Raw genomic sequence first — 26,066 nt, 5'->3', positions numbered from 1 at the left:
AGAGCTTGTGCTAATTGTTGGGAAAAATTAATAGCAATCATCCCAAAAGCAATAGACTTAACATTATCAAGAGAACTTCTTGGACTCTTCCCAGAATTGTGCATGATGCACCAATAACTGGAGCCTATACATTTTATACTAATGCAAATAAATCAGAGAAGTAAGGTTACAAATGAGAAGAATTAAGTAATGTGGAACAACACACTTATAATTCTGTCCAGAAGGCAGAATTATATACTATTCTTATGGTACTAAGGGATTTTAAAGAACCTCTCAATGTAGTTACTGATTCACAATATGCAGAAACAGTTTTCTTGCATATTGAAACTGCTGAATTTATACCAGATGATACAGAATTGACTTCATTATTCATGCAGGTGCAAGACATAATCAGGAATAGGCTTTGTCCTATATACATAACACACATATGGGTCTGCCAGCTAGCACAGGTAATGTAGAAATTGATCAATTATTGATTGGAAGTGTGTTGTAGGACTCAGAATTTCATTAAAAAATATCATGTCAATTGCAAAGATTTAAAGAAAGAGTTTCCTGTTACATAGCAACAAGCTAAGGAGATTATAAAGAGATGTCCTACTTGTTTTCTCTAAAACCAAACACTGTTGCCTGCAGGGAGTAGCCCAAGGGTACTCAAAGGAAAGAGATCTGGCAGGGGGGTTGTTTCACTTTACGGAATTTGGAAATTTATAATATGTGTACCACACCATAGACATGTATTCAGGTTATCAATGGGCAACTGCCTTGAGTTTGGAAAAGGCTGATTCAGTAATCATGCATTTATTAGAAGTTATGGCCATCATGGGTATTCCTTCACAAATAAAGACAGACAATGATCCTGCTGCAGGATTTTTCTGTTCCACTTGACCCTACCCTGCCCTGCCCTGCCCCCACGTCTGCCCGTGTGTCTGGAGTGTCCTTGGAATACCAGGTATCCCTGTTTCCGTGCTGAGGAGTTTCATCCAGGCTGGTGAGTGTGTGCTATCCCGGGTCAGACTGTCCTGGAAGAGAGCACAGCCCCCCACCCCAGCTCCTGCTGCACCATTTCTCTGTTCCACTTGACCCTGCCCTGTCTTGCCCCCATGTCTGCCTGTGTGTCTGAGGTGGCCTTGGAATACCAGGTACCCCTGTTTCAGTGCTGAGGGGTTTCAACCAGAGGGACAGGAACAGTTCCTGCTCCTGCACTGAGGAGATCTACCCATAGAATCAGTCACAGCAGACTGGACTAAGACATGAAGACTCTCCTGGACCCATTTGAAGGAAGAGATGGGCAGGCACCAATGCAAGAATTCCTCCAACAACCTGAAAGGCAACATGACATCTCTAGAAACAAGGGATGACGAAACAAGAAGAATTGAACACCCTACTCCAGAAGAAACAGAAGAAATCAACTTTAAACGGAACGTTATGAAAATATTAGAGGACCTTAAACAGGAGGTGAAAAACTGCCATAAAGAAATAGAGTTGACAAACAAAAAGATTGAGGAAATGGATAAATCTCTCAAAGATACACAAGAAAAACCAAAAAAAAGCAATCAAACAGGTTAGGGAAACAATTCAAGACTTGAAAAATGAAATGGAGTTAATGAAGAAAACACAATCCGAGGAAAGGCTGGATATGGAAAATCTGGATAAACAAACAGGAACTGCAGAGACAAGTATTACCAACAGAATAAGAGATAGAAGAAAGAATCTCAGACACTGAAGATACTACAGAGGAAATAAACTCACTGATTAAAGAACAAAACAAATCCAACAAATTCTTAACAAAAAACATCCAGGAAATCTGGGACACTGTGAAAAGACCAAACCTAAGAATAATAGGAGTAGAAGAAGGAGAGGAGTTACAATTCAAAGGCCCAGAAAATATATTCAATAAAATTATAGAAGAAAACTTTCCCAACCTAAAGAAAGATGCTCCTATGAAGGTACAAGAAGCATATAAAATACAAAATAGACTGGATCAAAAAAAAGCATCCCCTTGTCATATAATGATCAATACACAAAACATACAGAATAAAGAACAAATATTAAGAGCTGCAAGGGAAAAAGATCAAGTAACATATAAAGGGAAACCTATCAGAATTACACCTGACTTCTCAATGGAAACCATGAAAGCCAGAAGGTCTTGGATAGATGTACTGCAGACACTACGAGACCATGGATGCAAGCCCAGACTACTATATCCAGCAAAGCTTGCATTCACCATCGATGGAGAAGAAAAGATATTAAAGAACAAAAACAGATTTAAACAATACATTGACACAAACACAGCCTTACAGAAAATACTAGAAGGAAAATCACAAACCAAGGAAGCCAACAACACCCATAATAACACAAGCATCTGACAAACCTCCACCAGCACAACTCTAAAAAGGAAAACACACAAACTCTACCACCAGAAAAAATAACCGGAGTTAACAACCACTGGTCTTTAATATCACATAATATCAATGGACTCAATCCACCTATAAAAAGGCTCAGGGTAAGAGAATGGATATGAAATCAGGATCCAACATTCTGCTGTTTACAAGAAACACACCTCAAACTTAAAGAAAGACAATACCTCAGAGTAAAGAGTTGGGAAAATGTTTTCCAATCAAATGGACCAAAGAAACAAGCGGGTGTGGTGATACTAATATCTAACAAAATTGATTTCAAACTAAAATCAATCAGAAGAGATGGAGATGGACACTTTATACTCATAACAGGAACAATTCATCAGGAGGAAGTCTCAATCCTGAATATCTATGCCCCTAATATAAAAGCACCCACATATGTAAAATAAACATTACTAGAACTCAAAGCATACAACAAATCCCACATTCTAATAGTAGGAAATTTCAACATTCTCTCTCACCAATAGTCAGGTCAACCAGACAGAAACTTAACAGAGAAATAAGAGATCTGACAAATGTAATGAACCAAATAGACTTAACAGACATCTATAGAACATTCCATCAAAACAGAAAAGAATATACCTTCTTCTCAGCATCACATGGAACCTTCTCAAAAATTGATCACATAATTGGTAACAAAGCAAACATCCATATATACAAATAAATTGTAGTAACCGCCTGTGTACTATCGGATCACCATGGAATAAAGCTAGAATTCAACAACAATGCTACCCCCAGGAAGCCTACAAACTCATGGAAACTGAACAGTCAACTACTGAACCACCCCTGGTTCAAAGAAGAAATAAAGAAAGAAATTAATGTCTTCCTTGGATTAATGAAAATAAAGACACAACATACTCAGACCTATGGGCCTTAGCAGCGCTAAGAGGAAAGTTCATAGCACTAAGTGCCCACTTAAAGAAAATGGAGAAAACACACATTGGAGACTTAACAGCACACCTAAAAGCTCTAGAAAAAAAGAAGCAGAAAAAAAGAGGAGTGGAAGACTGGAAATAATCAAGCTGAGGGCTGACATCAACAAAATAAAAACACAGAAAACAATCCAAAGAATCAGTGAAACAAAAAGCTGGTTCTCGGAGAAAAATCAACAAGATTGACAAACACTTACCCAAACTAATCAAACGGCAAAGAGAGAACAGGCAAATTAATAAGATAAAAAATGAAAAGGGGGATATAACCACAGACACAGAGGAAATACGGAAAATCATTAGATCTTACTACAAAAGCCACAAAATTGGTAAATGTAAAAGAAATGGCTATTATTTTAGATAAGTACCATATACCAAAGTTAAACCAAAACCAGGAGAACAATCTAAATAGACCTGTAAGTCACGAAGAATTAGAAGCTGTTATCAAAAATCTCCCTATCAAAAAAAGCCCAAGACCAGATGGTTTCATTGTAGAATTCTACCAGAACATCCAAGAAGAGCTAATACCTATACTTCTTAATGTATCTCACAATATAGAAACAGAAAAGTCATTGCCAAATTCCTTCAATGAAGATATAATTACCCTGATAACAAAACCACACAAAGACTCAACCAAGAGGGAGAATTACAGACCAATCTCACTCATGAACATCAATGCAAAATTCTCAATAAAATGCTGGCAATCTGAATCCAAGAACACATTAGAAAAATTATCCATTATGATCAAGTAGGCTTCATCCCAGAGATGCAGGGCTGGTTCAACATACGAAAATCTATCAATGTAATCCATCATATAAATAAACTGAAGGAAAAAACCATATGATTATTTCATTAGATGCTGAAAAAGCATTTGACAAAATTCAACACCCCCTTATAATAAAGGTCTTGGGGAGATTAGGGATAAAAGGTTCATACATAAATATAATAAAAGCTATTTACAGCAAGCTGACAGCTAACATCAAATTAAATGGAGAGAAACTCAAAGCCATCCCACTAAATTCAGGAACACGACAAGGCTGTCCACTCTCTCCATACCTATTCAATATATTGCTTGAAATTCTAGCAATAGCAATAAGACAACATAAGGGGATCAAGCGGATTCAAATTGGAAAGGAAGAAGTCAAACTTTTGCTATTTGCAGATTATGAGATTGTGTACATGAGCGACCCCCAAAACTCTACCAAAGAACTCCTACAGCTGATAAACACCTTTAGCAATGTGGCAGGATACAAGATCAACTCCAAAAAATCACTTGCCCTCCTATACACAAAGAATAAAGAAGCAGAGAAGGAAATCAGAGAAGCATCACCTTTCTCGATAGCATCAAATAGTATAAAATATCTTGGGGTAACTCTAACCAAGAAAGTGAAAGATCTATTTGACAAGAACTTTAAGTCTTTGAAGAAAGAAATTGTAGAGGATACCAGAAAATGGAAGGATCTCCCTTGCTCTTGGATTGGGAGGATCAACATAGAAAAAATGGCAATTCTACCAAAAGCAATCTATAGATTCATTGCAATCCCCATCAAAATCCCAACAAAATTCTTCACATACCTTGAGAGAACAGTAATTAACTTTATATGGAAAAAACAAGAAACCCAGGATAGCCAAAACAATATTATACAAAGAACGTCTGTAGGAATTACCATCCCTGATTTGAAACTCTATTCAAGAGCTACATTATTGAAAACAGCTTGATATTGGCATAAAAACAGAGAAGTCGACCAATGGAATCGAATAAAATAGCCGGATATTAACCCACAAACCTATGAAAACCTGATTTTCGACAAAGGAGCTAAGAGTATACAATGGAAGAAAGAAATCATCTTTAACAAATGGTGCTGGCATAACTGGATGTCAACCTGTAAAAGAATGAAAATAGATCCATATGTATCATCATGCACAAAACTCCAAGTCCAAATGGATTAAAGACCTCAATATCAATCTGAACACACTAAACCTGATAAAAAAGAAATTGGGAAGTACACTAAAACACATGGGTACAGGAGACCACTTTCTACGTGTATCCCCTGTAGCACTGACAATAAGGGCAACATTGAATAAATGGGACCTCTTAAAACTGAGATGCTTCTGTAAAACAAAAGACACTGTCATTAAGAAAAAAAGGCAACTACTGACTGGTAGAAGATCTTGACCAATCCTGCCACTGACAAAGGTCTGAATTACAAAATATATAAAGAACTTAAGAAACTAGACTTTAAAATGCTAATTAACCCAATTAAAAAAGGGGGCACTGAACTGAACAGAGAATTCTTAACTGAAGAAGTTCAAATGGCCAAAAGACATGTTAGGTCATGCTCAACCTCCTTAGCAATCAGGGAAATGCAAATCAAAACAACTTTGAGATACCATCTTACACCTGTCAGAATGGCTAAAATCAAAAATACCAATGATAGCATTTGCTGTAGAGGTTGCAGAGTAAGGGGAACACTCATTCATTTCTGGTGGAAATGCACACTTGTGCAACCACTTTGGAAATCAGTGTGGCGGTTTCTCAGGAAATTTGCGATCAACCAACCCCAGGATCCAGCAATACCACTCCTGGGAATATACCCAAGAGATGACCTATCATACTACAAAAGCATTTGTTCAACTATGTTCATAGCAGCATTATTTGTAATAGCCACAACCTGGAAACAACCTAGATGCCCCTCAATGGAAGAATGGATGAAGAATGTGTGGAATATATAAGCATTAGAGTACTACTCAACGGTAAAAAACAATGACATCTTGAATTTTGCATGCAAATGGATGGAAATAGAAAACACTATCCTGAGTGAGGTAACCCAGACCCAAAAAGATGAATATGGTATGTACTCACTCATTAGTGGATTCTAGCCATAAATAAAGGACATTGAGCCTATAATTTGTGATCCTAGAGAAGCTAAATAAGAAGGTGCACCCAAAGAAAAATATATAGTTATCCTCCTGGATATTGGGAGAAGACAAGATTGCCAATCAAAAATTGGAAACTTGGGGGTGGGGGGTGGGGTGGGAGTAAGGGGGAGTGAAAAATGAGAAGGGGAAGATTGGGAGAGCTTGGGGGAATGGGATGGTTGGGATGGAGGAAGGGTGGATATGGGAGCAGGGAACTATATATCTTAATTAAGGGAGCCATTTTAGGGTTGGCAAGAGACTTGACTCTAGAGGTGTTCCCAGGTGTCCATGGAGATGTCCCCAGCTAGTTCCTTGGGCAGCCGAGGAGAAGGAGCCTGAGATGGCCCTCTCCTACACCATACTTTTGAATGTCTTGCATATCACCATAGAACCTTCACCTGGAGATGGATGGAGATAGCGACAGAGAACCACCCACATTGGAGTACTGGACTGAGCTCCCAAGGTGCCAATGAGGAGCAGAAGGAGGGAGAACATGTGCAAGGAAGTCAGGGAAGCGAGGGGTGCACTCACCCACTGAGACGGTGCGACTGATCTAATGGGAGCTCACGAAGGCCAGCTGGACTGGGAGTTTTGAGGCATGTGATCAAACTGGACTCTCTGAACATGGCCAACAATGAGGGCTGACTGAGAAGCCAAGGACAATGGCACTGGGTTTTGATCCTACTTTGTGGGATCCTAGTCTGTTTGGATGCTCACCTTTCTAGACCTGGATGGAGGTGGGAGGACCTTGGACTTCCCACAGGGCAGGGAACCCTTACTGCTCTTTGGACTGGAGAGGGATGGGGAGGGGGATGGGGGGAAGGGGAAGGAAATAGGAGGAGGGGAGGAGGTATAAATATTTAATAAGAAAAAAAAGACTTTATGTACTGGCAGTTGTTAGGCTGTGAGGATGAGCTAACCCTCATTTTTCTCCTCGAGGGTTTTGGGACTGAACCATGACCTTTAAAGTGAGAAGGCTTGGCTTTGACTAGTACAAAGGTGAGAAGAGCCAGGAAAACCAGTTACACAAAGACAGCTTCCTCAAAACCCTCAGCCATGCTTCTTCCTGGAAAGTTTGGGACGGGAAACAGATCCTAACTGGGGCATGATGAGACTTCCACTTTGGGTACTGAGGACAGTGAATTGATGCAAATAGCCCAAAATCAGTAAATAAGAAGATGCCAGGAACCCCAGAAGTCATGTGGTTGAGCCAGCAGACAGTGTTTTGGGAACATCTCATGTCTGTCTTCAGGATTACTGTAAGCACCCTAAAAGGCTTTAAAGTACAGTGTAGTGATGAGGTGAGCCGTCCTGCTTTTTTGTCCCACCTGGCTCCAGAGCCAGTTTTTGAAGGAGCAGCAGGCTGCATCCTGCCACCCGGCTAGCTTTACACCCAAAATAATTACATGGAAACTATTCATTTAAACACTGCCTGGCCCATTATATCTAGCCTCTTATTGGCTAACTCTTATATATTGGTTTAACCCATATCTAGTAATCTGTGTATCACCACGGTTTCATGGCTTACTGGCAAAGATTCAGCATGTCTGACCTGTCGACTTGTTCCATGGTGTCTGCCTAACTCTGCTTCTTTCTCCCAGCATTCTGTTCGGTCTACTCAGGCTATCTAAATTCTGCCCTATCAAAAAGCCAAGGCAGTTTCTTTATTAACCAATGGAAGTAACACATGGACAGATGACCCTCCTACATCAGGACAGGACCCCAGGTCTGGACGGTAGAGTTCCTGTTCAAAGCCAAAATCAAGCTGAGAGAGCCTCTGTGGAATGAAAGGGATTTTCTCCTAAGAGAAAGTGTGGGCTCAGAACCCTGACCCTGTTGTCAGGTCCAAGAAATGCAAGCCTTGAGAACCATGTGAGGAACTTTGCCCAGATCAGCTCCTCTGGGACTCAGAAAGGTATGGCTTCCTATGGAGACTGGACCTGAACCTGAGGCCTTACTTGGCTCTAGAAAAGTTTGGGACAAAGCACTCTGAGATCCAGGACAAAGCTGTCCACCTGTATAGTAAATCTAGGCTTCCACTTAAAGGACTGAGGCAAGGGAGGGTTATGTGTGTAGCTGGCAGACTAGGGTGCATACAGTTCTCGAGCTCCACTCTACCTGGTTGAGACTTGCTAGACGAAAGTTGTGCCCTTGTGTCCTTTATTAACCCCTCTACCCCATGGTGGTGGAGGCAGGGGTAGGGTGGAGTTCCTGGACAGCAGAAGACTGGCTGAAAGCTGAGAATTAAGCTATAAACAGAGAAGATTTGCATGCAGCCTGGAGCAGGACATGCACAATTGGGTAGAGGAGGAGGCTGGTCCAGGGAGTGTATGGCAGAGATGGAAGCACGGCTAGGTGGATGATGCTTGAGTTAAGTGGGGCTTAAGAGGCTCAGGTTTTAAGCTCTGCACGAAATAGCCTAAGAAATGTGTAGGCAGTGGGAAGGATTAGTGTCTTAGGGAAGTACAGTAAGGAAATCAGACTCTCCACTAAATTTCCTCCACAGCAGTCCGTTTCCATAGCAACCTGCCCTGCTGTCGCTTTTCAGAGTCCACCTCTGGCCGGATATGGTTTACCCTTTCTTCCTGTGAAGGGGGGGGGAGGAACAGGGTCTTAGTGCCCCTGGCAAGGAAGCCGCCTCTGCTGCTCAGGTCCCACTGCCAGCAAGTCCTCAGAAAGGTCTGCAGTCAAGGTAAGGACCCTGAATCTGTACCAAGGGGGAGTATGTCTGGAATAATCACAGTAGCTGTGCTAGCTTTCACTCAGGCTTGCCCTGGGAAAATATGAGTTGTCTTGTAGCTTTGTATGCTTCTTGATGGAAACGGGGACCCCTGCTCTTGGAAGGTAACACTGATTCTGTAAACGCTGGCTTCCTAGGACACAATTAAAGCCAGTCTTTGACTTCTAAATGGTAAGGCAAGAACCTTGAACTGAATTCACGTCCACAATGAGCTATTCTGGCCCTGGGCTTTTCAGCGCCCAGTGGCAGAGTACAGAAGCAAAGGAATTAGATCGGACTTCATCACCAGCAAAATTGGCAGTTAATGTTCAGTGGAATGAAGAACCAACTCCTGAGATCACTGTACTTTTTCTTTTTTTCCCTTAGAGACAGAGTTTCTCAGTAGCTTTGGAGGCTCTCCTGGATCTAGCTCTTGTAGACCAGGCTGGCCTTTAACACACAGAGATCTGCCTGCCCCTGCCACCCAAGTGCTAGGATTAAAGGCTTGGGGCATCACCACATGGCTCTCTACTTATTCTTAAATGCCTGAGGGAGCACTTAAAATCCATATCTCAGAAAAACACACTAAAGGCATGGGGTTGGTCATGCCCAACATGGTCTTTTAGGAGGTCTCAAGGAGACAAAGGAAAAGAAAAAATTGAGTATTAAGATATCCATGCCCTTCTCAGAGTGGTCAGAGAAAGTGTTATGTGCAGAAGATACCCAGAGGCTTTAGTTAGGCACTCCCATTCCTTGGGAGTCAGAGAAAAGCCTAACAATGCTAGCCACTCCCATCCCGTGGGTATCAGAGGAAAGTCTGTCTCTAGTAGCCACTACCATCCCGTGGGAGTCAGAGAAAAACCTAACTCCAGTAGCCACTCCCATCCTGTTGGAAACAGAAGAAATCCTACATCAACTAGCCACTTCCATCCCTTGAGAGTTGTAGGAATTTCTAACTACCCTAGGCATGCCCATCCTGTGGGACTCAGGAGGAAGCCTAACATGGGTGAGCAAGCACATCCCCTGGGAGTCAGAGGAATCCTAACCTGGGCAATCATGCCTAGTGTATGGCAGTCATAAGAACATTATTCCAGAAATAACTAGAGGCGTTTTTTTCTTTTGTTTTGTAGTTTGGAAGCCTCTCCAAAACTCACTTTGTTGTCCACACAGGACTAGAGCAAACAGAGATCCATGTGCCTCTGCCTCGAGAAAGCTGGGAGGGACCAAAGAGTGCCCAGCCACCATCCAGCTATAGGGACACTTTTTTGTTGTTCTTTTCAGATAAGAATTTTCTGGTTACCAGTCCTATCTGTCCTGGATCTAGCTATAGTAGAGCAGGCTGACCTCGAACTCACAGAGATCTACCTCCCTTTTATATTGTCCCAAACTACTTCTAAGAATCAGAAATGGAGTCCAGCAGTGATGGCACAGATCGCAGCATTTGGGAGGCAGACTCGGGCAGATCTCTTTGAGTTCGAAGCCAGCCTGGTTCTGCAAAGCATGTTCCAGGTTCCAGGACTACTAGGGATATTACACAGAGAAACCATGTCTTTAAAAAAAGGAAAAAAATCAGAAATGGAAGGATAGATACAGAGCACATCTGGTGTATAGTGTTTGCTTAGCATTCACGAAACCCTAGGTAAAGTGACAAAGACAGCAAAAGCAGACACTCTTAAATATAAATAAATAACGTGGAAGAGATAAGCCTCCTGCCAATACTCTCCTGTACTGTTGACCAGGATAAGCAGAAAAGGAAGCGAGGGAATACAGCAGTGGTTGAGGGAAGCAGGGAAGATTATGATACTGGATGTGCATGTCTGGAACTTTACAGCAGTTCCCATGACTACGGTAAATGAGTGCAGACAAAGAAAAAGGGTCAGTTTCAAATATCTGAGCAGGATACACACATGTGGGCGGAATGAAAACTGAAAGCTAACACATAGCACCGGGATATTTAAAATGTCCTGAATTAGGAGCTGGTAGTGTGACAGCCCTCTGTGTTCCCCTGAGCGTGTTCTCTGAGAAAGCACAGCCTTGGTCTCCTATAGGCACACTTTAGCCTTGGACTCCAGTACCTATTATCACTGAAGATATATGGAGGTGAGGAAATCACTTCCAGAATAATGGGGCTACTGCAAGTCAGGTGCTATAGTGTGACTTGGACATGTAACCTGTCCTGACTAGACACAGACTCTGTTCCCAGGGCATTGTCAGCACAAGAGGGCAAAGGTTAGCCTTGTGAGTTTCAGCATCTCCAACAAATCTATTAGTATTATTATTCTTAAAAATTCCCGCCTCCTCCACACCTCCCATTTCTCTCCCCCTGCCTACATTCCCCTCCCCCTCTCTCTCCAGTCCAAGGAGAAGTCAGGGTTCTCTGCCCTGCGGGAAGTCCAAGGTCCTCCCCCCTCCATCTAGGTCCAGGAAGGTGAACATCCAAACAGACAAGGCTCCCCCAAAGCCAGTACGTGCAGTAGAATCAAAACCCAGTGCCATTGTACTTGGCTTCTCAGTCAGCCCTCGTTGTCAGCCACGTTCAGAGAGTCCGGCTTGATCCCATGCTTTTTCAGTCTTCAGGCCAGCTGGCCTTGGTGAGCTCCCATTACACAAGCCCCACCGTCTCAGTGGGAGGGCGCACCTCTTGCAGTCCTGGATCCTGACTTCCTTGCTCATGTTCTCTCTCCTTCTGCTCCTCATTTGGGCCTTGGGAGGTCAGGCCTGCGCCCCAATGTGGATCTCTGTCTCTATCTCCATCCAATGCAAGATGAAGCTTCTATGGTGATATGCAGTATGGCTAAAGGAAAGGGCCATTTCAGGCTCCCTCTCCTCAGCCGGCCAAGGATCTAGCTGGGGACATCTCCATGGATACCTGGGAACCCCTCTAGAGTGAAGTCTCTTGCTAAACCTAAAATGGCTCCCTTAATTAATATATCTTCTTCCCTGTTTTCCTATCCACCCTTCCTCCCTCCCAACCATCTATTCCCACGGGTCTCCCCATCCTCCCCCTCCTCACTTTTCCTCTCCACATCTCCCCATCACCCCTTACCGCCCTCCGCCACAGCCCAACCCCAAGATCCCAATTTTTGCATCTCCACCCAAATCTTGTGTATGTGTTTCCTCCCAATGCACATCATGCTTTTTGGTCTTTCTCGTTAATTGAACATTCAATTTTTATATATATATATAGCTCTGTTTTCCCCAAGAACTCACAATGTAGACCAGGATGACTTTTAACTTCTGGAAGTTCTCTTGCTGGTAATTCCTGAGTGATGCTGATTATTTTTGCTTCTGACTATATTTAATTTCTGGTTGACTGTATTTATTATCATTTCCTAACTTCTTCTCTATCCCCACCCATTCTCCCCAAGTCGTCTCAAATCCACAGCCCATTTTATAATTATCATTGTTATATATGTGACAACATTTAAATACATACATATATTTTATATATTGTTTTACATAACAAAAATATCAATAGTGTAAGTAGAATAATAAAAACACATGCATTTATTATATGAACACGTACATACAGCCTAATATGTCCATTTAGTGCTGCTTACATATTATATGGTTTTAGGACTGAGCGATTATGCCTGCAGAAGACTGAATCTTGCTCTTGTAACACCACACTGTCTACAGTACTTCATCTATGCGTATGGCCTTGTGAGATTTCTCCATTCATGTTCTGTGAATTGGTGTTGTCATTCAAGTTCAAGTCTCCTTTGGGCTTCCTTACTCCGGGATTCTGTGAAACATCGCAGCAGCCTAGTACTAGATGTGAGCAGAATTGAGAGTGTCAAACACCAGAGAAAGGCAAGCCATCCTTTACCATCACAGTATATATAAGGTGACCAGAGGTGAGGAATACAGTGAGTGCTTAGAACACTGATGTCATTTATAATGTGTGAGACAAGACGGGAGGAAAGAATAGCTGAAAGCCTGAGTGTTTCTCAACATGCTCAAAGTGCTCATAGTACGTTATTTTCCTGATTCAGGTACTCTGTTACCTGTTCTACTACCAAGACTTCTGTCCGGCTGTCCCTGACTCCAGCCATCATGCCAAGGGGACAGAAGAGTAAGGCGCGTGCTCGTGAGAAAAGGCGCCAGCGGCTCAAGGAAGCTCAAGCAAAGGAGCAGGAAGAAAGTAGAGTCACCTGCTGGCTCTGATCAAGCTTCAGGAGATGCTAAGCCAAGCACTTCTACTGCTGACTTCCCTCAGCAGTCTGAAAGCTCAGCACCCAGCAGCCCTGCCAGCCAGGAAGTGACCCATGGAGGTCTGATAAGGGTGACCAGGGCAAGGGGATGGAAATGTGCATTCTCCGGGGCTCTACTGTCCACTAGAAGCATACAGATGGATCTTAGACAAGGAAGACGGGAAAGCTGATGGAGTACAGGCTCCTCAAAATACAAAGTGCAGCAGCCCTTGAAGAGGGGAGAGATGCTCAACAGTTATCAACAAAAGGTTCAAGGCACTCTTCCCTGAGATCCTCAAGAAAAGCCTCCTATCGATTGGAGTGGTGTTTGGCCTTGAGCTGAAAGAAGTCCAGCCACATGGTCAAGCATATGAGCTGGTGAGCAGCTAGATTTCGATTTCGAGGATGATGGAAGTAGGAGCAATGCGTTAGGTGTTCCTACCAGGGGTATTGTGATTGCTCTCCTAAGTGTGATCTACCTAAATAACTACCCGTGCTGACCGAGGAGGATGTATGGTATTTCCTGAATGCACTAGGAGTCTATGATGGGATCATACACATCCTCTTTGGGGGATTGTCAGGAAGCTCATCACTGAGCAGCTAGTGCGGGAAGAATACCTAGAATAATACCGCAGGTTCCTAACAGTGATCCTCCATCCTATGAGTTCCTGTGGGGCCGGAGAGCCTATGCTGAAAACCATGCCAGATAAAGGTGATGGACTTTTTAATCAAGATCAGTGAAGCCTTGCCTGGGCTTTGCTTATCTCGTTATGAGCAGGCTTTGATTGAAGAGGAAGAGAAAGCCAAGCTGCAGCTGCAAGCCAAGTCTGGCACTAAAGGCAAAGCCAAGGAACGTACTAAGACCAAGTTAAGTCATCCTACTCACAAGTGAGGTATAAGGTAGCCTGTGCTTTATGATTGAAAAGGTCTGGTCATCTTTTTACAACATAAAGCTGTTGATAATCTTTCGGGGGGACTTTTAGCAAAGTTTTGACTTGGGGTTAAATGTACACAGATAAATTTTGTAGTCTGTTTCTTTACTGCGTTTACCCAAGTGGGAGCTCAAATGTTTGGATTGATTTGAAATACAGTTTACAATTTGACATGTTTTAAGGATTTGATGATATTCATAAGCTACTATGGAATTAGATAAAGAAAATGGTGTGTGATATATGAAAGAAAAATATTCAAAAGTGTTAGACTTTTCAGTGAATATTTTCTTTTAGTCCTTGTTTTCTTGTATTGATGTCCGGGCTGTATACTGACTTTTGTTTCTGATATTAAATATCTGTGAGAAATTAGCAGAGATGTAGACCTCTTGTTTTGAAGATTCGTGATTTAACAAACACCTGCACATCTGTTGCTTGCAGAGCTGTCTCCCTGTGTATCGAACATGTTCATAATATAAGGATGAGCTCTGGGACATGCAATATATTTTCTCTAAGAAACTCTCATTTATTGGACAGAGTGGAATAAGATCTCTACTTCCTAAAGAAACAATAAATGGGTAAGTGATGTCTTATTCAGCAAAATTATTTTTCTATGTTCATTGCTAGTTATCTTTAGGGCTGAAGGTCTTGTTTTTCCTCTTGTTCATGACCTGGCATACACGACTTTCTGTAGAATCTATTAGGCAAAATGTTAAGAAAATAAGGATAATAATTAATTAGATTATAAGTTTATAAGTGTTATCTAATATACCATAAGTCTACTGGGTTTTAGGATATAACCAACTGTGCGTTATATTAAAAACACTTCATTAAATCTGTTTTCGAACTTTGTTGTAGGCAATCATAATGTTAAGATTAAAGTTTGATGTAAAGGGTGTTTAAAAATATATTATGTATTAATTTAAAATTTATTTCGGTCAAATAATTTAAATGTTGATTCAATACCCTGGGATTATAATGCTCTGATTTTCTACAACACTATTTTTTTTCTTTTTTTTTTTGTTTTTGTTTCTGTTTTATTTTTGGGACACCATTCCCTGTGTAGTCTGACTGTCCTGAAACTTTCCTCGTTAGACTAGGTTAGGCTTTAGACTCACATAGATCCACCCTGCCTCTGCCTCCCAAGTGCCGTGATTGAAGGTATGCACAACCACCTGCCCAATTAACAATATTTATTAAGTGTTGATGATTCTTATTATTCTTTCCTAGATCATCATTTAAAACCTATTATTAAATCTTAATTTTAAAATGTTTTCCTATTGCGAAAGCTTTTGCTGTTTGGATTGACAGTCATTGCTTTACTCTTAAAACTATCTGTTCAGAAAGTGATAGTTACTTAAATATGCCTAATAAATTGCATAGTGTTGTAAAGTTGTTCTACTCGTCAGATATTCATAAAGAGAACTACCTCAAAACCCTCAGCCATACTTCTTCTGGCTTGAACGTTGAGGGATGGGAAACAGATCCTAACTGGAGCATGATGAGACTTCCACTTTGGGAACTGAGGGGAGTGAATTGATGCAAAGGTTCACAATCAGTGGAAAAGAAGATGCCAGGAACCTCAGAAGCCATGCGGTTGAGCCAGCAGACAGTGTTTTTGGTACATCTGTCTCTACTTCAGGGTCACTGCAAGCACCCTAATAGGCCTTTAAGGACAGGACCCCAGGTCTACAAGATAGAGTCTCCATTCAGAGCCAAAATCAATCTGAGAGAGCCTTCTGTAGATTGAAAGGAATTTTCCTCCTAAGAGAAGTGTGGGCTCAGACACCATTGACCCTGGCTGTCAGTCCCCAAAACGAAAGCCTTAGAACCATGTGAGGAAGTTTGCCCAGATCAGCTCCTCTGAGAATCAGAAAGGTGTGGCTTCCTATGGAGACTGGACCTGAACCTGAGGCATTACTTGGCCTCTGGAAAAGACTGGGACACAGCACTCTGAGATCCAGGACAAAACTGTCAACCTGTGTAGTAAATCTAGACTTCCACTTAAAGGACTGAGGCAAGGTAGGAGTGCAGCTGACAGACTTGGGTGCATACGGAGCAGGTGCTCGAGCTTCAGTCTACCTAGTTGAACTTTGTTAGACAGAAGTTGTGCACTTGTGTCCTTTATTAAGCCCCTCCTAAACCCCATGGTGGTGGTGGTGGTGGTAGTGGTGGTGGTTGGTGGTGGTGGTGGTGGGTGGTGGTGGTGGTGGTGGTGGTGGGTGGAGTTCCTGCGACAGCAGAGGAAGTGTGCTTGAAGCTGAGAATTAAGCTCTAAATAGAAGAAGACTTGCATGCAACCTGGGGAAGGACATGCGAAATCAGGGAGAGGAGGAGGCCAGGTTCAGGGGAGTTTATGGTGGAGATGGACGCATGGCTGGGTGGTTAAGGAATGAGTTATGTGAGGGCTTCCGAGGCTCTGGTTTTAGGCTCTGCACAATATAAACCAAAAAAAATTTGTTAGGCAGTGGGAAGAATAGTAGTCTTAGGGAAGTACAGTAGGAAACCAGACTCTCTCTAAATTTTCCTCCACAGCAGTCCAGTTCCATAGTAACCTGTCCCTGCTGTCACTCTTCAGAGCTTACCCCTGGCAGGATATTGTTTACCCTCTCTTCCTGTGAGGAGGGAAGGAGCTGGGTCTTAGTGCCCCAGGCAAGGAAGCCACCTCTGCTGCTCAGGCCCCACTGCTGGCTAGTTCTGAGAGAGTCTGCAGTCAAAGTAAGCGACCTGCATGTGTACCAAGGAACACATAGTAACCATTAATAACCACATGGACCAGACTAGGTTGAACTAGTAGGTTGACAGGCTTGTCCTGGGAAAGTATTTGCTACAATTTAGTTTGTTATCTCAGAGAGAAGAGGGTACTATTTTCTTACAAAGGAGCCCCGATTCTGAAGATGCCAGCATCATAGTCTACACTTAATTAAAACATTGGTTCCTTGGTGATAAACAGAATTAAAACCAAATACGTATCCATACCAAGCAGACAAGGCACGACACTCTAGAAAGTCCCAGGCAGTGTATGCAAGCGAACCTGGGGAGACCTAACTTCATCCCTAGGAAATTAATTCATCAGCAGAGAAACTTAATATCGAGGTATTGAAACCTTTCACTGAGGACCTGAATTAATATCCTTAGAACCCATGTAAATCTGGATACAGGTATGTCTGTAATCCCAGCACTCATGCTAGATGGCAGGTAGAAATAGGAAAATGCAAAGAAGCCAGTGGGTGAAGTTACTCATGGTGCAAATTCATTAACTCTCTCTCTCTCTCTCTCTCTCTCTCTCTCTCTCTCTCTCTCTCTCTCTCTCTCTCTCTCTCTCTCACACACACACACACACACACACACACACGCATACACTGTTTTAGGATTGTTATTGTCGTGAAACACAATAACCTCTGCAATTCTTATAAAGGAAAGTATTTAACTGGGGCTTGCTTACAGGTTCAGAAATTTAGTCCAATGCTGTCATGGTACAGAACATGTTCGCATTCAGGCAGATATGATGCTGGAAAAATAATTGAAAGTTCTACATCCAGATTGGCAGACAGCATGGAGAGACACCAGACTGTATCAAGAGGCTGCTAGTCAGTTCCTTGCTGCTCAGCCCCAAAATAATCAGACAGAAACCATATTATTTGCAATACTGTTTGGCTAATAGCTTAAGCATATATCTGGGTAACTCTTATATCCTAAACTAACTCATCTCCATTAACTTGTGTATTGCCACATGGCTGTGGTTTAAAAGCATAGTTTCGGTATGTCTGTCTCTGGCAGTGGCTCCATGGCTTCTCCCCAACTCCTCCATTTTCTCCCCCAGCATTCAGTTTAGTTTTCCTCACCTAGCTCTGTTCTGCACTTCTCTGCTATAGGCTCAAAACAGTTTCTTTATTCACCAATGGTATTCACAGAATACAGAGGGGAATCCCACATCACCAGGCCAGGCTTGAGCATTTGAAACCCCAAAGCCAACCCCCAGTGACACATTTTATCCAACATGGCCACACCTCTTTATAATGCCACTCTCTAATGACCAAGCATTCAAATACATGAGCCTATAGGGATCATTCCTATTCAAAACATTGCACACACTGTGGTTCAGAGACATAAAAACACATACACAAGCATGCAAAGAGGGAGAGGGAAAGGGAGAGGTATTAGTAGGGATAGAAAAGTGCCCTGGCCTGCCTATGAGGCTCTTCTATTATCTTTATATGAGATTTAAGGGAGAAAAAAATCTTTGACTGGAAAATACAGCCATCAAAAAGTTCTAGCATATGCTAGTTATTATACCAGTTACATTATTTCATTGCATGCTTTCCACAGGTTGTAGAGAATAACTTACCTAAATCATGTCATAGATTTGCAATCTTAAATTCAGAGAGTTAAATAACTTACAGTGTGCAGTTGGTTAAGTGACTGCACTGAGCTATCATCCATATTGTGAAATAATCGAATGCCTCACTTTTCTAGTATTCTCAACCTGAGACTTACCAATTAGCCCTTTTCATTTTTGTAAATGTATTATAATAGATAAGACTCCCATAGTAAAAATACTGTATATACTATGTGGTGAGAGCAATAAAACCACCAAAATTTGTGTTACATAATATTATCTGTTTTCAACACTGGACAGTAAACTATAGTCCAGGCCACCTTGTAAATCACCATGTAGCGGAGGCTGGTCTCAGAGTCTTGGCAATCCTTATACCTTATTTGAGGCATAACTATGCTGAGTGCAGAGATTATTGTTGTGAACCGAATCTTCTGGATAACTTAAGGACAGAAGAAAGAAAACAAAAAAGAACACACACACACATACAAAAAAAACATCAAAACATTAGGGGATAAAAGAATCTGACTAAGGCATCCTTTCCATTTTGTAATTAATTAGTATTTGAAATGAACCTATTAAACCAGGCTGGAGAAAACTGAAGATATAAGTAGAGTTTCACTTAGATCTTACTTGTACCCCCTCTATCAATTCTTCCCAGACCCTCTTTACTTCCAGATCCACCAAAATCCACACTCTTTCTCTGTTTCTCTAACTAGAAAACAAACAGGCATCTAAGAATTTAATAAGATAAAATAAAAACAAACAAACCAGTGTAGGACAAAACAAATGGGAGGAAAAAAAGCCAAAATAACATAAGAAACACATACAAATATTGAGACATTATATATATATATATGTGTGTGTGTGTGTGTACATATATATATATATATATGGACATATTTATATATATATTATATTTGGTGCTTTGGTCTAGGCAGGGTGTCACTCTATATAGTTTTTGTGATTATAATATAATTATACCATTTCCTGCTTTTCTCTTCTCCTTCCAAACCCTCATATACTCCTGCTTGTTCTTTTTCTAATTCGTAGCCTCCTATTTCATTAATTGTTATTACATATATACATACACACATGTAGATACGTATATGTTACTCGTATGTATGTTTTGACTGCTGAACACTTGCTATTGGATAGCAATTAGTGTGTTCTTCCCTGAAGAAGACTTGTTTCCTACTCTAAGTATTTTTCAGTTACCTGGAATGCTTTGTTTAGGCTGAGGCCCCATGGGGTTTTCCTTTTCTCCTTTGGCATATCTATTGGTATCATTCTCTTGTTCAGTTTATGTTTAGGCAGACATATTGTTGAGATTTTATGTGTGTAGCCTCTGACATCGCTAGGAGGAACAGTCTCACAGCAAATGCCCTGTTCCTTTTGTTCTTATACTATTTCTCTCCCCATCTTCCACAATTGTCCCTGAGCCTTAGGTCCAGGACTTGCATTGTAGATGTATCCATTGGCCTCTGTATTTTGTATCTCTTTGCCTCTGTATTTTGATCAGTTGTGGTTTTCTGTAATGATCTCCTTCTGTTGCAAAGAGAAGTTTCCTTGATGTGGGCTGAGGACTACTCTTATATGTGGGTACAAGGGTAACTGTTTAGAATGCAGTTAGGGATTATACTAGTTTGGTAAAGCGACAGGTGTAGTAGGTTCTTACGCTGGCTAGTTTTATGTCAACTTAACACAAAGCTACTTATCTGAAAGGACAGAATTTGAATTGAGAAAATGCCTCCATAAGATTTTGCTGGAAGGTTATGAGTATGGGAGAGTTCTCCCCTCTACTCATCTTTTTTTTTCTTGGTTGCTTCTCATCTTTCATGTGGCACTAGGGGCAAGGGAGAGATGCCATCACCATCCCTTCATCAGTGTTTGAGGCAGGTGGGAGAGCTGGTACTGAGGTTAGGAGGGCCAGAGACCTGCCCCTATCTACGACCAGCTGCAATACTCGGGAGACCAAGCCCTAAACCTGCCTGGGCAGCACAATAGAGCCAAGCCCATTGGGGGAGATGAAGATGAGCCAGCCCTCATGTTGAAAGCATGGGAGAACTGTCCCTGTTACTTACCTGTCAATGTCTGTGGAAGGTGGGAGAGCTGCCCCTGAGGTCAGAAAGTCAGAAGAGCAGCCCCTGCCCACCACCAGCTGCAACACTCAGGAGAGCAGGCTCTCCACCTTGCATGGACAGCACAATAGAGTCAACCGCATTAGTAGAGGTGTGGGTAAGCCAGCCCCAAAGTTACGAGCATGAGAGAGCTGTCCCCTACTACCCCTTTTGTCATAAGGTGGCGTGGGTGAAGGACAGATGCCCTCCCACCCCCTGCCCATCAACACCAGAGGCAGATGGGAGAGCTGACCCTGAGGTCATAACAGGAAAACAGGCTTTGCCCCTAATGAGCTACATCACTTGGGAGACGGACCCCTATTCCGTACCTGGGCAACACAAGTAGAGCTGGCCATGAAGGTGTAGGTGTGCAAGATCTGACCCGAGGACATGAAAGCGGAAGAATTGGCCCTGACACTTGCTCATCACTGTGGTGAACTTGCCAGGGCAGTGCAGGAGAGCTCGCCTTGGTTGAGAGGACAAGGAAGAGCTAGGGGACTGACCGACCCTGTAACTATCCAGGCCCAGAACCAGCTTATATGTTGGCCCACCCCATCTATGCTCTGCTGGAGCATGTGAGGGGACTGGTCCTGCAGGCCCAAAGTCGCAGGATCTCCACAACAGCAGGATAACCAAAAGGGGCTCCAATGAGGGCCCAAAATCAATATTGTAGCAGAATCCAGAGGCCTTGAATCAGACCAATGACTCTGCAATGAACGCTTGCAAGTACAAATTCATGGATTTAAAAAAAATCTGTCTGGAAGGCATTTTCTTAATTAATGACTGATGGGGAACAGCACGTCCTGTTTTAGGTGGTGTCATCCCTGGGACGGTGGTTCTGGCTTCTATAAGAAAGCAGGCTTCCATTTTCTGGTATCCTCTTCAATTTCTTTCTTCAAAGACTTAAAGTTCTTGTCAAATAGATCTTTCACTTCCTTGGTTAGAGTTACCCCAAGATATTTTATGCTATTTGTGGCTATCATGAAAGGTGAAGCTTCTCTGATTTCTTTCTCTGCTTCCTTATCCTTTGTATATAAGAGGGCGACTGATTTTTTGGAGTTGATCTTGTAACCTGCCACGATACTAAAGGAGTTTATCAGCTGTAGGAGTTCTTTGGTGGAGTTTTTCGGGTCGCTTATGTACACTATCATATCATCTGCAAATAACGAAAGTTTAACTTCTTCCTTTCCAATTCGAATCCCCTTGATCCCCTTGTTTTGTCTTATTGCTATTGCTAGAACTTTTCTAGCCATAAATAAAGGACATCGAGCCTACAATTCGTAAAAAATCCTAGAGAAGCTATATAAGAAGGTGAACCCAAAGAGAAACATATATTTATCCTCCTGGATACTGGAAGTAGGCAAGATTGCCGGACAAAAAATGGGAACATAGGGGTGGGGTGGGATGGGGGGAGGGGGGATGGGGCGAGAAAAGTGTGAAGTGGAGGATGGGAAGAGCTTGGGGGAATAGGATGGTTGGGATATAGGAAGGGTGGATATGGGAACAAGGAATTATATATCTTACTTAAGGGAGCCATTCTAGGGTTGGCAGAGACTTGACTCTAGAGGGGTTCCCAGGTGTCCAGGAAGACGCCCCCAGCTAGGTCCTTGGGCAGCTGAGGAGAGGGTGCCAGAAATGTCCAGATCCTATTGCCATACTCATGAATATCTTGCATATCACCATAGAACCTTCACCTGGCATTGGATGGAGAAAATGACAGAGCCCCACATAGGAGCACCGGACTGAGCTCCCAAGGTCCCGATGAGGAGCAAAAGGAGGGAGATCATGAGCAAGGAAGTCAAGACCGTGAGAAGTGCGTTTACCCATTGAGATGGTGGGACAGATCTAACGGGAGACCACCAAGTCCAGTTGGAATGGGACTGATGGAACACGGGACCAAACCGGACTCTCTGAATGTGGCTGACGGTGGAGGAGGACTGAGAAACCAAGGACAAAGGCGATGAGCATGAACTCTACAGCATGGATGGGCTCACTGTGAGCCTTGTCAGTTTGGTTGCTCACCTTAATGGACTTAGGGAGAGCTGGGAGGACCTTGGACTTAACATAGTGAAGGGAACCCTGATGGCTCTTTGTCTTGGAGAGGGGTGGAGTGGGGGTATGGGTGGAAGGGAGGGGAGGGAAGGGGGAGGAGGAGGGGAGGAGATGGTAATCTTTAATAAAAAAATGAGGGAAAAAAAAAAGAAAGCAGGCTGTGTAAGTCATCAGAAGCAAGGTAGTGAACTGCACCCCTCCATGGCTTCTGCATCAGCTCCTGTCTCCAGGTTCCTGCCCCCATGTTCCTGCCCTGTTTGAATTCCTGTCCTGACATCCTTTGATTATGACTATTATATGAACGGTGAGTGTAATAAACCCTTTCCTCTCCAAGTTGTCTTTGGTCATGGTGTTTCATCACCGCAGTAGTGACCCAAACTAATACAGTTTTCCTTTAAGAGCCGTGACTTTAAAGCTTGCAGAAGAGAGTTCCTGAGCTACAGTGGCCACATGACTGCCATGATTACATGGAATCGATATTATTTCTACGTCAGTTGGGGGGCTGAGGAAGATACTTTACTGTGATTGCCAGATGTTCACTTTCTAAGTAATGAGGGCCTAATTTGATCAAGAGAATAACATTCTGATTTTTTTCATTTTACTGAAATAGCTAGTCTTTTCTCTTTAAAGTATAGTCAACTTATATAGAATTGTTTATTAAATTAGTGATTAAAATAGAAATAATTACTAAAGTATTTTTTATTTTGGGGGTGTATGGATCATGTTTTGACTATTTTCTATTTGCAACATAATGTTATTATTTGCCTCCACAAACTGAGAATCTTTGGATATCTTTTTGTAGCCAAAAGAGAAAAATAATCTGTGAATAATTATATTACTTCATGAGGGTGGGTCAGGATCACTCATCTACTTACAAGCCTCATAATCAGAGTTTGATCCCAAAAATCTGTGTGGGATGTGTGTCACAACCCTTATTGATCATACCCTGACCTCCAGAGGCCTACTATTGTACATTCACTAAGTAAATAAATATTTACTAAAATATTTTATTTGTATTTAAGAAATATATATATATAGTTTTTTATATATTTAGTTTTTTAGTTTATTAAAAATTTCTGCCTCCTCCTTGCCTTCCATTTGCCTCCCCTTCCACCCTCCACTCCCCCTCCCTCTCCTGTCCAAAGAGCAGTAAGGGTTCCCTGCTCTGTGGGAAGTCCAAGTTCCTCACCCATCCGTTCAGGTCTAGGAATGTGAGCATCCAACCAAGCTAGCACCCCCCCCCCAAAGCCAGTATGTGTAATAGGATCCAAATCCAGTGCCATTGTCCTTGGCTTCTCAGCAGCCCTCATTGTCCACTGTATTCAGGGAGTCCGGTTTTATTCCGTGCTTTTTCAGTCTCAGTCCAGCTGGCCTTGGTGAGCTCCCAGTAGATCAGCCCCACCATCTCGGTGGGTGGGAGCACCCCTCACATTCCTGACTTCCTTGCTCATGTTCTCCCTCCTTCTGCTCCTCATTTGGACCTGGGGTGCTCAGTCCGGTGCACCATTGTGTGGCTCTGTCTCTATTTCCATCCATCGCCAGATGAAGGTTCTATGGTGATATGCAAGATATTCATCAGTATGACTATAGGATCTGGCCTTTTCCGGCTCCCTCTCCTCAGCTGCCCAAGGAACTATCTGGGAGCATCTCCCTGGATACCTGGGAACCCCTCTAGAGTCAAGTCTCTTGACAACCCTAAAATGGCACCCTTAAGATATATACTTTCCTGCTCCCATATCCACCCTTCATGTATCCCAACCATCCCATTCAATCAGACTCTCCCCATACTACCCTTCACACTTTTCTCTCCCCAATACCTCTTACCCCCATCCCATCCCGCCCCCCAAGTTCTGAATTTTTGCCAGGCAATCTTGACTACTTCCAATATCCAGGAGGATAACTGTCTGTATTGCTTTGGGTTCACCTTCTTATTTATCTTCTCTAGGATCACAAATTATAGGCTCGATGTCCTTTATTTATGGCTAGAAACCAATTATGAGTGAGTACATCCCATGTTCATCTTTTTGGGTCTGGGTTACCTCACTCAGAATAGTGTTTTCTATTTCCATCAATTTGTATGCAAAATTCAAGATATCATTTTTTTTTATCACAGAGTAGTACTCTAATATGTATATATTCTACAGTTTCTTCATCCAGTCTTCCACTGAAGGGCATCTAGGTTGTTTCCAGGTTGTGGCTATTACAAATAATGCTGCTATGAACATAGTTGAACAAATGCTTTTGTAATATGATAGGGCATCTTTTGGGTATATTCCCAAGAGTGGAATTGCTGGATCCTGTGGTAGGTTGATCCCGAATTTCCTGAGAAACCGCCACACTGATTTCCAAAGTGGTTGCACAAGTGTGCATTCCCACCAGCAATGGATGAGTCTTCCGCTTACTCCACAGCCTCTCCAGCAAAGGCTATCATTGTTGTTTTTTATTTTAGCCAATCTGACAGGTGTAAGATGGTATCTCAAAGTTATTTTGATTTGCATTTCCCTGAACGCTAAGGAGGTTGATCATGACCTTATGTGGCTTTTAGCCATTTGAACTTCTTCTGTTGAGAATTCTCTGTTCAGTTCAATGCCCCACTTTTTAATTGGGTTAATTAGCATTTTAAAATCTAGTTTCTTGAGTTCTTTATATATTTTGGAGATCAGACCTTTGTCTGTTGCAGAGTTGATGAAGATATTCTCCCAATCAGTAGGTTGCCTTTTTGTCTTAATGAGAGTCTCCTTTGTTTTACAGAAGCTTCTCAGTTTCAACAGGTCCCATATATTCAATGTTGCCCTTAATGTCTGGGCTGCTTGGGTTATATGTAGGAAGTGGTCTCCTGTGCCCATATGTTGTAGAGAACTTCCCACTTTCTCTTCTATCAGGTTCAGTGTGTTCAGATTGATATTGAGGTCTTTAATCCATTTGGACTTGAGTTTTGTGCATGGTGATAGGTATGGATCTATTTTCATTCTTCTACAGGTTGACATCCAGTTATGCCAGAACCATTTGTTAAAGATGCTTTCTTTCTTCCATTGAATACTTTAGCGCCTTTATCAAAAATCAGGTGTTCATAGGTTTGTGGGTTAATATCCAGGTCTTCTATTAGATTCCATTAGTCGACTTCTCTGTTTTTATGCCAAGACCAAGCTGTTTTCAATACTGAAGCTCTGTAATAGAGTTTGAGTCAGGGATGGTAATGCCTCCAGAAGTTTCTTTATTGTATAAGATTGTTTTGGATATCCTGGGTTTTTTTGTAGAATTTTGATGGGGATTGCATTGCATCTACAGATTGCTTTTGGTAGAATTGCAATTTTTACTCTGTTGATTCTCCCAATCAAAGAGCAAGGGAGATCCTTCCATTTTCTGGCATCCTATTCAATTTCTTTCTTCTAAGACTTAACGTTATTGTGAAATAGATCTTTCACTTCCTTGGTTAGAGTTACCCCAAGATA

This window comes from Arvicola amphibius, chromosome X (genome assembly GCF_903992535.2).
Source record: "Arvicola amphibius chromosome X, mArvAmp1.2, whole genome shotgun sequence".
Classification (NCBI taxonomy): domain Eukaryota; kingdom Metazoa; phylum Chordata; class Mammalia; order Rodentia; family Cricetidae; genus Arvicola; species Arvicola amphibius.
This window is presented reverse-complemented; position numbering follows the sequence as displayed.